The sequence below is a fragment of the Bombina bombina genome, chromosome 1, assembly GCF_027579735.1.
Source record: "Bombina bombina isolate aBomBom1 chromosome 1, aBomBom1.pri, whole genome shotgun sequence".
NCBI classification, from domain to species: domain Eukaryota; kingdom Metazoa; phylum Chordata; class Amphibia; order Anura; family Bombinatoridae; genus Bombina; species Bombina bombina.
In genome coordinates, this window is record NC_069499.1 from 221326693 (window position 1) to 221342237 (window position 15545).

Genomic DNA, 15545 nt, shown 5'->3' on the forward strand with positions numbered 1-15545 from the left:
GTGTTTATGTGTATGTTTGTGTGTTTGTTTTTGTGTGTGTATGTATGTATGTGTTTTTGTGTATATGTGTGTGTTTGTGTGTATATATGTACGTGTGTGTGTTTATGTATATGTTTGTATGTGTGTGTTTGCAGGTTTATTACTGCTCCTGGAAAAAGAAAAACAACTTTAACTGATTCAAATTCCATTGCACTATATGACACATGAGCCAGACTGCACCACTCCTGTAACCATGCTTCTAGGATTTTGGCTCAGAGGGATACATTAGTCATCATTCTGTTGCTTTTTTTGTTTTGTTTCACTTTCCACTCTTCTTTATTTTCCTTTGCTCCTGATGGCTGTCAAACTGACATTGGAGAAGGGGTGAGGGGCTGAAGCAGCTGAATGAGGAGGTGTTGGCAGTTTGGATAGCTCCTGAGGGGTAAGCATAGGAGGAGGTGTATAAGCCTGGAAGGAGAAAGGATAAGAGTCATCCTAATGCTCCAGGGAAGAGGAGGGGAAAGGCATTCTTCTAAATCCATTCAGCCACTCGGCTATTTCCTGCTTTAGTTCTGCAGCCAACATGCACCACCTGCTTTTGCTTAGCAATTTCCTGTTTATATCCTTTCGAAGCAAAAAAAAAAAAAAAAAAAGGCTGAGCGTTGCAGTAAATGGTGGTGCATTTAATGACTAGCAGGGAATGTTAACCCTTGTGCTGCTTTTTGTTATGTTCATACCTGAGATTTTAAGAATGAGTTGACCAGGAGATTGAAAGAAAATAAAACCCTTTACTACAAAAAGTCTTCAAAACAAAGCAACTGTGCAGAATGTTTTTTTCCAACTCTGTATGTGAAATTCTTACACAATTAAACACTTTGCATTGTAAAATAAATATATTTGATATGTATAAAAAAAAATTCTAACTACATATTTTATTTATTCTGAATAAATTAATGAATATAGGCCATCTCTACCTATGCAGCTGTTTTGTCCATGTCAGCCAGTGAGCTTGCATACTGCAGTATCAGATATATACATATCCCAACAATTGTTTCCCTTTTTTAACTTAAAGGAGCAGTTTACCCAAAAATAAAGTATGTTTAATAGAAAGATCATAAAATGTTATGTATGTGAGTGTGTATGTCTCCTTATAAACTGGTTTACTTATCTGAGTATTTTCATTTTTATGCAGTGTGTTTTTGATAGCTTACCTTTTCCCCATGCTACTTCTATAGGCATGTAAAGGGCTTTTTGTGTATGAAGTTACAATCTTGCTTTATGGTCTGTTACAGCGCATCCGTGAGTCTTGCTGGTGACGTCACCTGTGTTCATATCTTCTTGTATTGACGGATGGAACGGATATGGCCTGATATCAAAACCTCGATGCTCAGCTGAGATGATCTTAGATGTCTCATCGGTATGACAAGGCCCTTAAAAAATGTAGATACACAAATGTTATCTTGAGTAATGATTATGTTGCTATGTAGTCTTCTTTATATGAAACAAAGACTCCTACATTACAATACAAGGTCTAAACAAAGATTTTGCATGATTCCTTCTCTGTGCCAGCAAGGTTTTGAATATCAGACCCTCAGGTGGAGACATAATTGATGCTCTCAAAATGTACTGCATCTTTTAAAGTGTATTACTGTTACAGACATAGAGGCCTATCTATCAAGCTCCGTACTAAGCTTGATGCCCCATGTTTCTGGCGAGTCTTCAGACTCGCCAGAAACACAAGTTATGGAGCAGCGGTCTTTAGAGCAGGCGGACAGGAATCGCCGGGCTTCAACCCGATCGAGTGCGATTGGGTTGATTGACACCTCCCTGCTGGCGGCCGATGGGCTGCGAGTCTGCAGGGGGCGGTGTTGCACCAGCAGCTCTTGTGAGCTGCTGTTGCAATGCTGAATGCGGAGAGCGTATTGCTCTACGCATTCAGCGATGTCTGTCGGACCTGATCCGCACTGTCGGATCAGGTTCGACAGACATATGATAAATAGGCCTCATTGGCTGCTATATCAATGCCACTGTTTTGACACCATTAACATTTTGGTAAATTGGGAAATTGTTATTTCACCCTATTAACTGATGTGACGTTTCAAAACTAATGTCAGAATGCCATCAATGTTAAAATATATAATTATAATGATATTAGATTGCAAGCGTTTTGGATTAAAATGTAAAATTCTGTGCGGTGATCTCTATTAAATAGGGACGAGGAGGGGATATTTGTTTTATTGCAGACTTTTGCTCTGCATATTTATGTTTTCTAGTTGAAATGACGATGTTTTAAAAAAAAAATTTAAAATGAATTCCAGTTACTCAAAACATAGTGGCGTTTCTTCTACAGTTTAAATGCAAGGTGGCCGACTTAAGTCTGTAGATTACTCTCTTATACACTAGATTACAAATGGAGCGCAATCATGAAGCATGGGTTGCGTTATATTTTGCTTGAGTTTGGACAATATACCACATATAGGGTTAAATTGCGAGTGGCACGCTAACTGTTGCTAAAGGGTATATCGCAGTGTTTTGCGCGTGTCGGAAGTAGCGTGTCTTCAGAGCTCTGGTGAAATGTTATGCGAGTCAAAAAAGATGCACAAAACACATCAGAATTATAATTAAAAGTACAGTTACACTCATAATAAAATTGTCTAATAACAACTATTAAAAACAATTGCAATAAAAAGTTATAAGGGTGCAAAGATATGAGGTTTAAGGTGTTAGTAAAAAAGGCTGCAAAAGGCTATATAACATAAAGACACATACATATTCATGTCTAAATATGTATGTGTATGTATATATATATATATATATATATATATATATATATATATATATATATATATATACATATATAGCACACAGAGGAAGTCCAACACTCACTTGCAAGCTCTCAGCTAAGATTAAAAGCAAACCTGGAAGAGGTAGTTACCGTATCTGGCCAAATGGGACAAGCCCAGTACCTCAGCTGGGTTAGCCCCCCCCCTAAACTTTTAAAACAAACTACACTCAGTTGGTTAGATCTTTGTTAGATCAGGTTTGATCAATTGTTGTTATTGTTAGATCTAGCATATAAGGAGCTGTATTAACAATTATTTGGGGGGGGGGGCTAACCTGTCATCAACCCTTCTTATAAAAAAATTGGACATTTTTTTTTTAATTTTGATAGATCAGGTATGATCAGTTATTTGTTTTGTTAGATCTAACAGGTATAGGTATTAAATTAGGGGGGCTGCCCCCCAATCAAAATTTCAGTCAAAAAATCATTCAGACTAATATATATTTGTTAGATCAGGTTTGATCAAGTGTTTATAATGTTAGATCTAACAAGCTAAAGCTGGTATTCACTATTATTAACAAAAATTGGATGAAAAGTTATTTAATTTGATAGATATTTGTTAGATCAGATATGATCAGTTAGTTGATTTGTTAGATCTAACATAATGTTCTTTGGGAAGAACATCGGAATGTGGACAATATACAGTACATACACAGTTAAACACTTTATTAAATATGAATATTGCATAAATACATACATAGGGGCCTATCTATCAAGCTCTGAAAGGAGTTTGATGGCCTGTGTTTCTGGCGAGTCTCCAGACTCGCCACAAACAGCAGTTATGAAGCAGCGGTCACAAAGACCACTGCTCCATAACCGACACCCCCCTGCTGGCGGCCAATCTTGTGAGCTGCTGGTGTAATGCTGAATACAGAGAGCATATTGCTCTCCGCATTCAGCGAGGTCTTGCGGACCTGATAGGGGCCATAGACATATTTGTATATGTATGTATCTCTATGTCAAAGCCCATTGTATCTCTTTTTTTCTAACACCTGAGACCTTATATCTTTGAGCCTTTATAACTTTATTGCAATTGTTTTTAAAATAATTTTTATTAGACAGAAAAAATCCTATTGGCTGTTGCAATCAGTCAATAGGATTGAGCTTTCATCCTATTGGCCGATCCAATAAGCCAATAGGATTGAGCTTGCATTCTATTGGCTATTCCAATCAACCAACAAGGGTTTTAAGGGTTTATTGGGTGGGTTTTATTTTTTATTTTTAGCTTATGGTTTGGGCAATGTAATAGAGCTAAATGCCCTTTTAAGGGCAATGCCCATCCAAATGCCCTTTTCAGGGCAATGGTTAGCTTAGGTTTATTTAGATAGAATTTTAATTGGGGGTTTGGTTGGGTGGTGGGTTTTACTGTTGGGGGGTATTTGTATTTTTTTTAACAGGTAAAAGAGCTGTTATCTTCGGGGCAATGCCCTGCAAAAGGCCCTTATAAGGGCCATTGGCAGTTTAGTGTAGGCTAGGTTTTTTTTTCATTTTGTGTAATTTAGCATTTATATTTTGTAGTTTATATAATTGTATTTTATTAATTTAATTTATTTTATTTTATTGTAATGTTAGGTTTTAGTGTAAGGCATCTAAGGTTTTATTTTACAGGTAACTTTATATTTATTTTAACTAGGTAGTTAGTAAATAGTTAACTATTTACTAACTAGTCTACTCTACCTAGTTAAAATAAATACAAACTTACCTGTGAAATAAAAATAAAACCTAAGCTAGCTACAATATAACTATTAGCTATATTGTAGCTAGCTTATGTTTTATTTTATAGGCAAGTATGTATTTAGTTTTTAATAGGAATTATTTAGGTAATAATTGTAAGTTTTATTTAGATTTATTTTAATTATATTTAAGTTAGGGGGTGTTAGGGTTAGGGTTAAACTTAGGCTTAGGGTTAGAGTTGGGTTAAGGGGTTAATATATTTATGTAGTGTTGTGGGAGGCCAGAGGTTTAGGGGTTAATAGTTTATTTTAGTATATTTCGTTGTGGGGGGCTTGCGGTTTAGTGGTTAATAGGTTTATTGTAGCAGTGGTGTTGGTGGGCGGCAGATTAGGGGTTAATAATATTTAAATAGTGTTTGCGATGCGGGAGGACGACAGTTTAGGGGTTAATAGGTTTATTATAGTGGCGACGATATCGGGGAGCAGCGGAATAGGGGTTAATACATTTTTTAAGTGGCGGCGCTGTCCGGAGCGGCAGATTAGGGGTTAATATTTTTATTTTAATATTTGTGATGTGGGAGGACCTCGGTTTAGGGGTTAATAGGTAGTTTATGGGTGTTAGTGTACTTTGTAACAGTTTAATTATGAGTTTTATGGTACAGCTTTGTAGCGTAAAAGTCATAACTACTGACTTTAGATGGCGGTACGGATCTTGTCAGTATAGAGTGTACCGCTCACTTTTTGTCCTCATAGCAAAACTTGTAATACCGGCGCTATGAAAGTCCCATTGAAAAAGGACTTTTTTAAAAGTGCGGTTCTGATGTTGCGTGACGGCCAAAAAGGTGTGCGGTACACTTATTCTGACAAGACTTGTAATTGCGGCGTTAGGGAAAAAGCAGCGTTATGGGCCATAACGATGCTATTTGAGTCATAACGCAAAACTTGTAATCTAGATGTATGTGTTTAACCCCTCAAAGTTCTTTAGATACAGTTAAAGTCCTGCTCCCGGTCAGCCAATCAGGAGTGATAGCAGCATGACCCTGCTTACCTAAACCTTTACTTTACCTTTGGGTTTAAACTCTTTGTGGAGTTAAACACATGGTGCTAGATTACAAGTGGAGCGCATTACAAGGGGCTGGTTATTGATACTGGGAGCTCGCGGTAGCAATTAGCCCTCCAAAAATTAGCCAGAGATCAGATTTCTGGTTAATTTTCAAAATGTGCCCCAATTGCCCCCAAAATACAGTGTAGTGTAGTCGATTATAAATAAAAAATGTAGCAGTTGTGAGGGGTTAAAGTGAGCGGGTGTGGGGTGCTAAAAAAAAACGGCACTGAAAAGTGCCTTTACATTTCATTCTATCAGGACTGTTATTATACTGTAAATATATATGCTTATATACATATACATAAATTTTCTGCCCATCTCTGTGCAAGTTACCCCCTTCTTGGCGCTAGATTCTCATGTTGTGTCTAACGGCATGAGAACAGGGCTCCCATTGGAGCCTATGGAAGCGTGCAATGGGAACGCATGGCCGCCTTCGCATTGTGACTAACTTGTTATACCAGTGCGCATTTGCATGAGCTGGTATTACTAAGTAGATTGCAAATATCGCCATCACAAAAGCGATATTGTGCATTCCACTTGTAATGTGGCTCCTAACTAATTAGAGCTTGTCATTGTGGGATTAGAATGTCCCTTTAGTTAATGCTTTGACATGTTTGAGTGCATTTTTTTGTCACCATTATAATCAGCTCATGACGTGCAATTAGTGACTTCATAAATTTGTGAGTAACTTTATAATGAACATTTTCAAAACACAAACACTTGAATATTCAATTATAAGTTTCATCATTTAAAAGTGTTTTTGAGCAATATTTGTAACTTTTATTAAACCAATCATCAATCTCATCTAAGGTCTGATGTGCACATGTAATCAACATAGGCTGCAGGATCTGATCTGAAGTCTAATGTAGACATGGGGATAAGAGTGGCTGACTGCAGGGCTATTGGTCTAATCATAGGTCTGATGTAGGCATGAAGCTAAAAGGCTAAATCTTCCTGAGAGGGGCTGTAGGGACAAGGTCATGATCGGATATATATATATATATATATATATATATACAGGTGGCCCTCGGTTTACGCCGGTTCAACTTGCGCCATTTCAGAATAACAACCTTTTTTCCAGTCATGTGACTGCTATTGAAAAGCTTTTGGAAAGCAATGCACTAATTAAAATAGCCAGTAGGTGGAGCTGTCCGCTTGTTTTGCAGCAATGTTATGCAACTTAACAGCCTTAAATTGATCTGTGTACACAGATCAGACCAGATCTATTGAGCAGAATTTAGCAGGTACTTCCCTATTATCTTCCAGTCCAGCAACTTGAGGTGAGGCTGCCTAACTACTTATTAATCACTGCAGATTGAAATCCATAGAATAGGTGCAGACCCAATATTACCTAACATGCTAACAATGCAGAGAACTGTTGTGTGATTATTTTATTAGGTGATGTTTAGCAAATATTTTTGTTCATTAAACTTAGTTTCTCCAACATTGGTGTGTCCGGTCCACGGCGTCATCCTTACTTGTGGGATATTCTCTTCCCCAACAGGAAATGGCAAAGAGTCCCAGCAAAGCTGGTCACATGATCCCTCCTAGGCTCCGCCCACCCCAGTCATTCTCTTTGCCGTTGCACAGGCAACATCTCCACGGAGATGGTTAAGAGTTTTTTGGTGTTTAAATGTAGTTTTTATTCTTCTATCAAGTGTTTGTTATTTTAAAATAGTGCTGGTATGTACTATTTACTCTGAAACAGAAAAGGATGAAGATTTCTGTTTGTAAGAGGAAGATGATTTTAGCAGACAGTAACTAAAATCGATTGCTGTTTCCACACAGGACTGTTGAGATGAAGTAACTTCAGTTGGGGGAAACAGTTAGCAGACCTTTCTGCTTAAGGTATGACTAGCCATATTTCTAACAAGACCATGTAATGCTGGAAGGCTGTCATTTCCCCTCATGGGGACCGGTAAGCCATTTTCTTAGTCAAATATAAAAGAATAAAGGGCTTAAAAAAGGGCTTAAAAACTGGTAGACATTTTTATGGGCTAAAACGATTGCTTCATTGGGGCATATTATGCAGATTGCAGCTTATAATTGGCATTATAATCTTGGGGAACGTTTAAAAAACGGCAGGCACTGTGTTGGACACCTTTTTTAGTCTGGGGGCCTTTCTAGTTATAGACTCAGCCTCATTTTCGCGCCATTACTGCGCAGTTGTTTTTGGAGAGCAAGGCATGCAGATGCATGTGTGAGGATCTAGGAATCACTAAAAAAGCTTCTAGAAGGCGTCATTTGGTATCGTATTCCCCTCTGGGCTTGGTTGGGTCTCAGCAAAGCATATAGCTGGGACTGTATAGGGATTAAATTTGAAAACGGCTCCGGTTCCGTTAATTTAAGGGTTAAAGCTCTGAAATTTGGTGTGCAATACTTTTAATGCTTTAAGACACTGTGGTGAAATTTTGGTGAATTTTGAACAATTCCTTCATACTTTTTCACATATTCAGTAATAAAGTGGTTTCAGTTTGAAATTTAAAGTGACAGTAACGGTTTTATTTTAAAACGTTTTTTGTGCTTTGTTGACAAGTTTAAGCCTGTTTAACATGTCTGTACCATCAGATAAGCTATGTTCTATATGTATGAAAGCCAATGTGTCTCCCCATTTAAATTTATGTGATAATTGTGCCATAGTGTCCAAACAAAGTAAGGACAGTAATGCCACAGATAATGATATTGCCCAAGATGATTCCTCAAATGAGGGGAGTAAACATGATACTACATCATCCCCTATGGTGTCTACACCAGTTATGCCCACACAGGAGGCCCCTAGTACATCTAGTGCGCCAATACTTATTACCATGCAACAATTAACGGCTGTAATGGATAACTCCATAGCAAATCTTTTATCCAAAATGCCTACTTATCAGAGAAAGCGCGATTGCTCTGTTTTAAACACTGAAGAGCAAGAGGGTGCTGATGATAACTGTTCTGACATACCCTCACACCAATCTCAAGGGGCCATGAGGGAGGTTTTGTCTGATGGAGAAATCTCAGATTCAGGAAAAATTTCTCATCAAGCTGATCCTGATGTTGTGACATTTAAATTTAAATTAGAACATCTCCGCGCACTGCTTAAGGAGGTGTTATCTACTCTGGATGATTGTGACAATTTGGTCATTCCAGAGAAATTATGTAAGATGGACAAGTTCCTAGAGGTTCCGGTGCCCCCCGACGCTTTTCCTATACCCAAGCGGGTGGCGGACATAGTAAATAAAGAGTGGGAAAGGCCCGGCATACCTTTTGTTCCCCCCCCCTATATTTAAGAAATTATTTCCTATAGTCGACCCCAGAAAGGACTTATGGCAGACAGTCCCCAAGGTCGAGGGGGCGGTTTCTACTCTAAACAAACGCACTACTATTCCTATCGAAGATAGTTGTGCTTTCAAAGATCCTATGGATAAGAAATTAGAGGGTTTGCTTAATAAGATTTTTGTACAGCAAGGTTACCTTCTACAACCAATTTCATGCATTGTTCCTGTCACTACGGCAGCGTGTTTCTGGTTCGAAGAACTAGAAAAGTCGCTCAGTAAAGAATCTTCGTATGAGGAGGTTATGGACAGAGTTCAAGCACTTAAATTGGCTAACTCTTTTGTTTTAGATGCTGCTTTGCAATTAGCTAGATTAGCGGCGAAAAATTCAGGGTTTGCTATCGTGGCGCGCAGAGTGCTTTGGCTAAAGTCTTGGTCAGCGGATGTGTCATCCAAGACAAAATTGCTTAACATTCCTTTCAAAGGTAAAACATTATTTGGACCTGATTTGAAAGAGATTATTTCAGACATCACTGGGGGAAAGGGCCACGCCCTCCCACAGGATAGGTCTTTTAAGGCTAAAAATAAGCCTAATTTTCATCCCTTTCGCAGAAACGGACCAGCCTCTAATTCTGTATCCTCTAAGCAAGAGGGTAATACTTCACAACCCAAACCAGCCTGGAAACCAATGCAAGGCTGGAACAAGGGTAAGCAGGCCAAGAAGCCTACCACTGCTACCAAAACAGCATGAAGGGATAGCCCCCGATCCGGGACCGGATCTAGTGGGGGGCAGACTTTCTCTCTTTGCTCAGGCTTGGGCAAGAGATGTTCAGGATCCTTGGGCGCTAGAAATAGTTTCTCAAGGTTATCTCCTGGAATTCAAGGAACTACCCCCAAGGGGAAAGTTCCACAGGTCTCAATTATCTTCAAACCAAATAAAGAGACAGGCATTCTTACATTGTGTAGAAGACCTGTTAAAGATGGGAGTGATACATCCAGTTCCAATAAGAGAACAAGGAATGGGATTTTATTCCAATCTGTTCATAGTTCCCAAAAAAGAGGGAACATTCAGACCAATTTTGGATCTAAAGATCCTAAACAAATTTCTCAGGGTACCATCGTTCAAAATGGAAACTATTCGAACGATCCTACCTACTATCCAGGAAAATCAATTTATGACTACCGTGGATTTAAAGGATGCGTACCTACATATTCCTATCCACAAGGAACATCATCAGTTCCTAAGGTTCGCTTTTCTGGACAAGCATTACCAGTTTGTGGCACTTCCATTCGGATTAGCCACTGCTCCAAGGATTTTCACAAAGGTACTAGGGTCCCTTCTAGCGGTTCTAAGACCAAGGGGCATTGCAGTAGTACCTTACTTGGACGACATCCTGATTCAAGCGTCGTCCCTGTCAAAAGCAAAGGCTCATACGGACATCGTCCTAGCCTTTCTCAGATCTCACGGATGGAAGGTGAACAAAGAAAAAAGTTCTCTGTCCCCGTCAACAAGAGTTCCCTTCTTGGGAACAATAATAGATTCCTTAGAAATAAGGATTTTTCTGACAGAGGTCAGAAAATCAAAACTTCTAAGCTCTTGTCAAGTACTTCATTCTGTTCCTCGTCCTTCCATAGCGCAGTGCATGGAAGTAATAGGATTGATGGTTGCAACAATGGACATAGTTCCTTTTGCACGAATTCATCTAAGACCATTACAACTGTGCATGCTCAGACAGTGGAATGGGGATTATACAGACTTGTCTCCGACGATTCAAGTAGATCAAAAGACCAGAGATTCACTCCGTTGGTGGCTGACCCTGGACAATCTGTCACAGGGAATGAGCTTCCGCAGACCAGAGTGGGTCATTGTCACGACCGACGCCAGCCTAGTGGGCTGGGGCGCGGTCTGGGAATCCCTGAAAGCTCAGGGTCTATGGTCTCGGGAAGAGTCTCTTCTCCCGATAAACATTCTGGAACTGAGAGCGATATTCAATGCTCTCAGAGCTTGGCCTCAACTAGCAAAGGCCAAATTCATAAGGTTTCAGTCAGACAACATGACGACCGTTGCATATATCAATCATCAGGGGGGAACAAGGAGTTCCCTGGCGATGAAAGAAGTGACCAAGATAATTCAATGGGCGGAGGATCACTCCTGCCACTTGTCTGCGATCCACATCCCAGGAGTGGAAAATTGGGAAGCGGATTTTCTGAGTCGTCAGACATTCCATCCGGGGGAGTGGGAACTCCATCCGGAAATCTTTGCCCAAATAACTCAATTATGGGGCATTCCAGACATGGATCTGATGGCGTCTCGTCAGAACTTCAAGGTTCCTTGCTACGGGTCCAGATCCAGGGATCCCAAGGCGACTCTAGTAGATGCACTAGTAGCACCTTGGACCTTCAACCTAGCTTATGTATTCTCACCGTTTCCTCTCATCCCCAGGCTGGTAGCCAGGATCAATCAGGAGAGGGCCTCTGTGATCTTGATAGCTCCTGCGTGGCCACGCAGGACTTGGTATGCAGACCTGGTGAATATGTCATCGGCTCCACCATGGAAGCTACCTTTGAGACAGGACCTTCTTGTTCAGGGTCCATTCGAACATCCGAATCTGGTTTCCCTCCAACTGACGTCTTGGAGATTGAACGCTTGATTTTATCAAAGCGTGGGTTTTCAGATTCTGTAATAGATACTTTGATTCAGGCTAGAAAGCCTGTAACTAGAAAAATTTACCATAAAATATGGAAAAAATATATCTGTTGGTGTGAATCTAAAGGATTCCCATGGAACAAGATAAGAATTCCTAAGATTCTATCCTTTCTACAAGAAGGTTTGGAGAAAGGATTATCTGCAAGTTCTCTAAAGCGACAGATCTCTGCTTTATCTGTTTTACTTCACAAAAGACTGGCAGCCGTGCCAGATGTTCAAGCATTTGTTCAGGCTCTGGTTAGGATCAAGCCTGTTTACAGACCTTTGACTCCTCCCTGGAGTCTAAATCTAGTTCTTTCAGTTCTTCAAGGGGTTCCGTTTGAACCCTTACATTCCGTAGATATTAAGTTACTATCTTGGAAAGTTTTGTTTTTGGTTGCAATTTCTTCTGCTAGAAGAGTTTCAGAGTTATCTGCTCTGCAGTGTTCTCCGCCCTATCTGGTGTTCCATGCAGATAAGGTGGTTTTGCGTACTAAGCCTGGTTTTCTTCCGAAAGTTGTTTCCAACAAAAATATTAACCAGGAGATAGTTGTACCTTCTTTGTGTCCGAATCCAGTTTCAAAGAAGGAACGTTTGTTACACAATTTGGACGTAGTCCGTGCTCTAAAATTCTATTTAGAGGCTACTAAAGATTTCAGACAAACATCTTCCTTGTTTGTTGTTTATTCTGGTAAAAGGAGAGGTCAAAAAGCGACTTCTACCTCTCTTTCCTTTTGGCTTAAAAGCATTATCCGATTGGCTTATGAGACTGCCGGACGGCAGCCTCCTGAAAGAATCACAGCTCACTCCACTAGGGCTGTGGCTTCCACATGGGCCTTCAAGAACGAGGCTTCTGTTGACCAGATATCTAAGGCACTTGGTCTTCACTGCACACTTTTGCCAAATTTTACAAATTTGATACTTTTGCATCTTCGGAGGCTATTTTTGGGAGAAAGGTTTTGCAAGCCGTGGTGCCTTCCATTTAGGTGACCTGATTTGCTCCCTCCCTTCATCCGTGTCCTAAAGCTTTGGTATTGGTTCCCACAAGTAAGGATGACGCCGTGGACCGGACATACCAATGTTGGAGAAAACAGAATTTATGCTTACCTGATAAATTACTTTCTCCAACGGTGTGTCCGGTCCACGGCCCGCCCTGGTTTTTTAATCAGGTCTGATGAATTATTTTCTCTAACTACAGTCACCACGGTATCATATGGTTTCTCCTATATATATTTCCTCCTGTCCGTCGGTCGAATGACTGGGGTGGGCGGAGCCTAGGAGGGATCATGTGACCAGCTTTGCTGAGACTCTTTGCCATTTCCTGTTGGGGAAGAGAATATCCCACAAGTAAGGATGACGCCGTGGACCGGACACACCGTTGGAGAAAGTAATTTATCAGGTAAGCATAAATTCTGTTTTGATGATACAATCTGTTGTGTGATTATTTTATTAGGTGATGTTTAGCAAATGTTTTTGTTCATTAAAGTTAGTTTGATGATGATACAATCTATATTATTAGGTTTATAATGCTGTTTAGCATTTAAAGTCTTCATTTCAAAGCTATAAAAATAATGTATTAGATGTTATTTATGACAATTTTGAGAGGGGCCTTGAACCTAACTCCCTCACTTCCCATTGACTTACATTATAAACTGGGTTTCAATTTTCAACGGTTTTGATTTACAACCATTCCTCCTGGAACCTTACCCGGCGTAAACTGAGGGCTACCTGTATATATATATATATATATATACAGGGAGTGCAGAATTATTAGGCAAGTTGTATTTTTGAGGATTAATTTTATTATTGAACAACAACCATGTTCTCAATGAACCCAAAAAACTCATTAATATCAAAGATGAATAGTTTTGGAAGTAGTTTTTAGTTTGTTTTTAGTTATAGCTATTTTAGGGGGATATCTGTGTGTGCAGGTGACTATTACTGTGCATAATTATTAGGCAACTTAACAAAAAACAAATATATACCCATTTCAATTATTTATTTTTACCAGTGAAACCAATATAACATCTCAACATTCACAAATATACATTTCTGACATTCAAAAACAAAACAAAAACAAATCAGTGACCAATATAGCCACCTTTCTTTGCAAGGACACTCAAAAGCCTGCCATCCATGGATTCTGTCAGTCTTTTGATCTGTTCACCATCAACATTGCGTGCAGCAGCAACCACAGCCTCCCAGACACTGTTCAGAGAGGTGTACTGTTTTCCCTCCTTGTAAATCTCACATTTGATGATGGACCACAGGTTCTCAATGGGGTTCAGATCAGGTGAACAAGGAGGCCATGTCATTAGATTTTCTTCTTTTATACCCTTTCTTGCCAGCCACGCTGTGGAGTACTTGGACGCGTGTGATGGAGCATTGTCCTGCATGAAAATCATGTTTTTCTTGAAGGATGCAGACTTCTTCCTGTACCACTGCTTGAAGAAGGTGTCTTCCAGAAACTGGCAGTAGGACTGGGAGTTGAGCTTGACTCCATCCTCAACCCGAAAAGGCCCCACAAGCTCATCTTTGATGATACCAGCCCAAACCAGTACTCCACCTCCACCTTGCTGGCGTCTGAGTCGGACTGGAGCTCTCTGCCCTTTACCAATCCAGCCACGGGCCCATCCATCTGGCCCATCAAGACTCACTCTCATTTCATCAGTCCATAAAACCTTAGAAAAATCAGTCTTGAGATATTTCTTGGCCCAGTCTTGACGTTTCAGCTTGTGTGTCTTGTTCAGTTGTGGTCGTCTTTCAGCCTTTCTTACCTTGGCCATGTATCTGAGTATTGCACACCTTGTGCTTTTGGGCACTCCAGTGATGTTGCAGCTCTGAAATATGGCCAAACTGGTGGCAAGTGGCATCTTGGCAGCTGCACGCTTGACTTTTCTCAGTTCATGGGCAGTTATTTTGCGCCTTGGTTTTTCCACACGCTTCTTGCGACCCTGTTGACTATTTTGAATGAAGCGCTTGATTGTTCGATGATCACGCTTCAGAAGATCTGCAATTTTAAGAGTGCTGCATCCCTCTGCAAGATATCTCACTATTTTTGACTTTTCTGAGCCTGTCAAGTCCTTCTTTTGACCCATTTTGCCAAAGGAAAGGAAGTTGCCTAATAATTATGCACACCTGATATAGGGTGTTGATGTCATTAGACCACGCCCCTTCTCATTACAGAGATGCACATCACCTAATATGCTTAATTGGTAGTAGGCTTTCGAGCCTATACAGCTTGGAGTAAGACAACATGCATAAAGAGGATGATGTGGTCAAAATACTCATTTGCCTAATAATTCTGCACTCCCTGTATATATATATATATATATATATATATATATATATATATATATATATATATATATATATATATATATATATATATATGAATGACTGCAGGCACACAGGGTCTATTGTAAAGTCTGATGCTGACAAATAGGTAAATGGACATATGGCTCAAAGGGGCTGCAGCGCAATATGGTATGAATTGAAATGTAATGTAGGTATAGGGTTAACAGTGGTTTCAGGACTATGGGCTCAGATCTATGGTTTGATATGAGATTGTGGCTGAAAGTAGCTTCATAATCAGAATTCTAACCAGGAGTCTGATCTGAGGATTGAAGTTGGCATGTGCCTGAAAGGGGTTGCAGCGCTATTGGGGTATAATCAAAGGCCTGATGTGGGCATGTGACTAGCAGTAGTTACAGGGTCATAGGTTATAATCTGAGGCCTGGTGTGGGCATGTGACTAGCAGTAGTTACAGGGTCATAGGTTATAATCTGAGGCCTGGTGTGGGCATGTGACTAGAAGTGGTTGCAGGGCCATGGGGTATAATCTGAGGCCTGGTGTGGGCATGTGACTAGAAGTGGTTGCAGGGCCATGGGGTATAATCTGAGGCCTGGTGTGGGCATGTGGGTAGAAGTGGTTGTAGGGCCATGGGGTATAATCTGAGGCCTGGTGTGGGCATGTGACTAGCAGTAGTTACAGGGTCATAGGT

At 40.1% G+C, this 15545-nt stretch overlaps 1 long non-coding RNA gene across 1 annotated transcript in view; it reads left to right on the forward strand.

The window, feature by feature from the left end:
- Positions 1-251: 251 nt before the first annotated feature.
- LOC128636828 (uncharacterized) overlaps positions 252-15545 on the forward strand; it is a 179428-nt gene continuing 164134 nt past the window's right edge. The window contains exons 1-2 of the long non-coding RNA XR_008398749.1: positions 252-421; positions 1272-1396. This is a non-coding gene — a long non-coding RNA (uncharacterized LOC128636828). The remainder of the gene's footprint in view (positions 422-1271; positions 1397-15545) is intronic.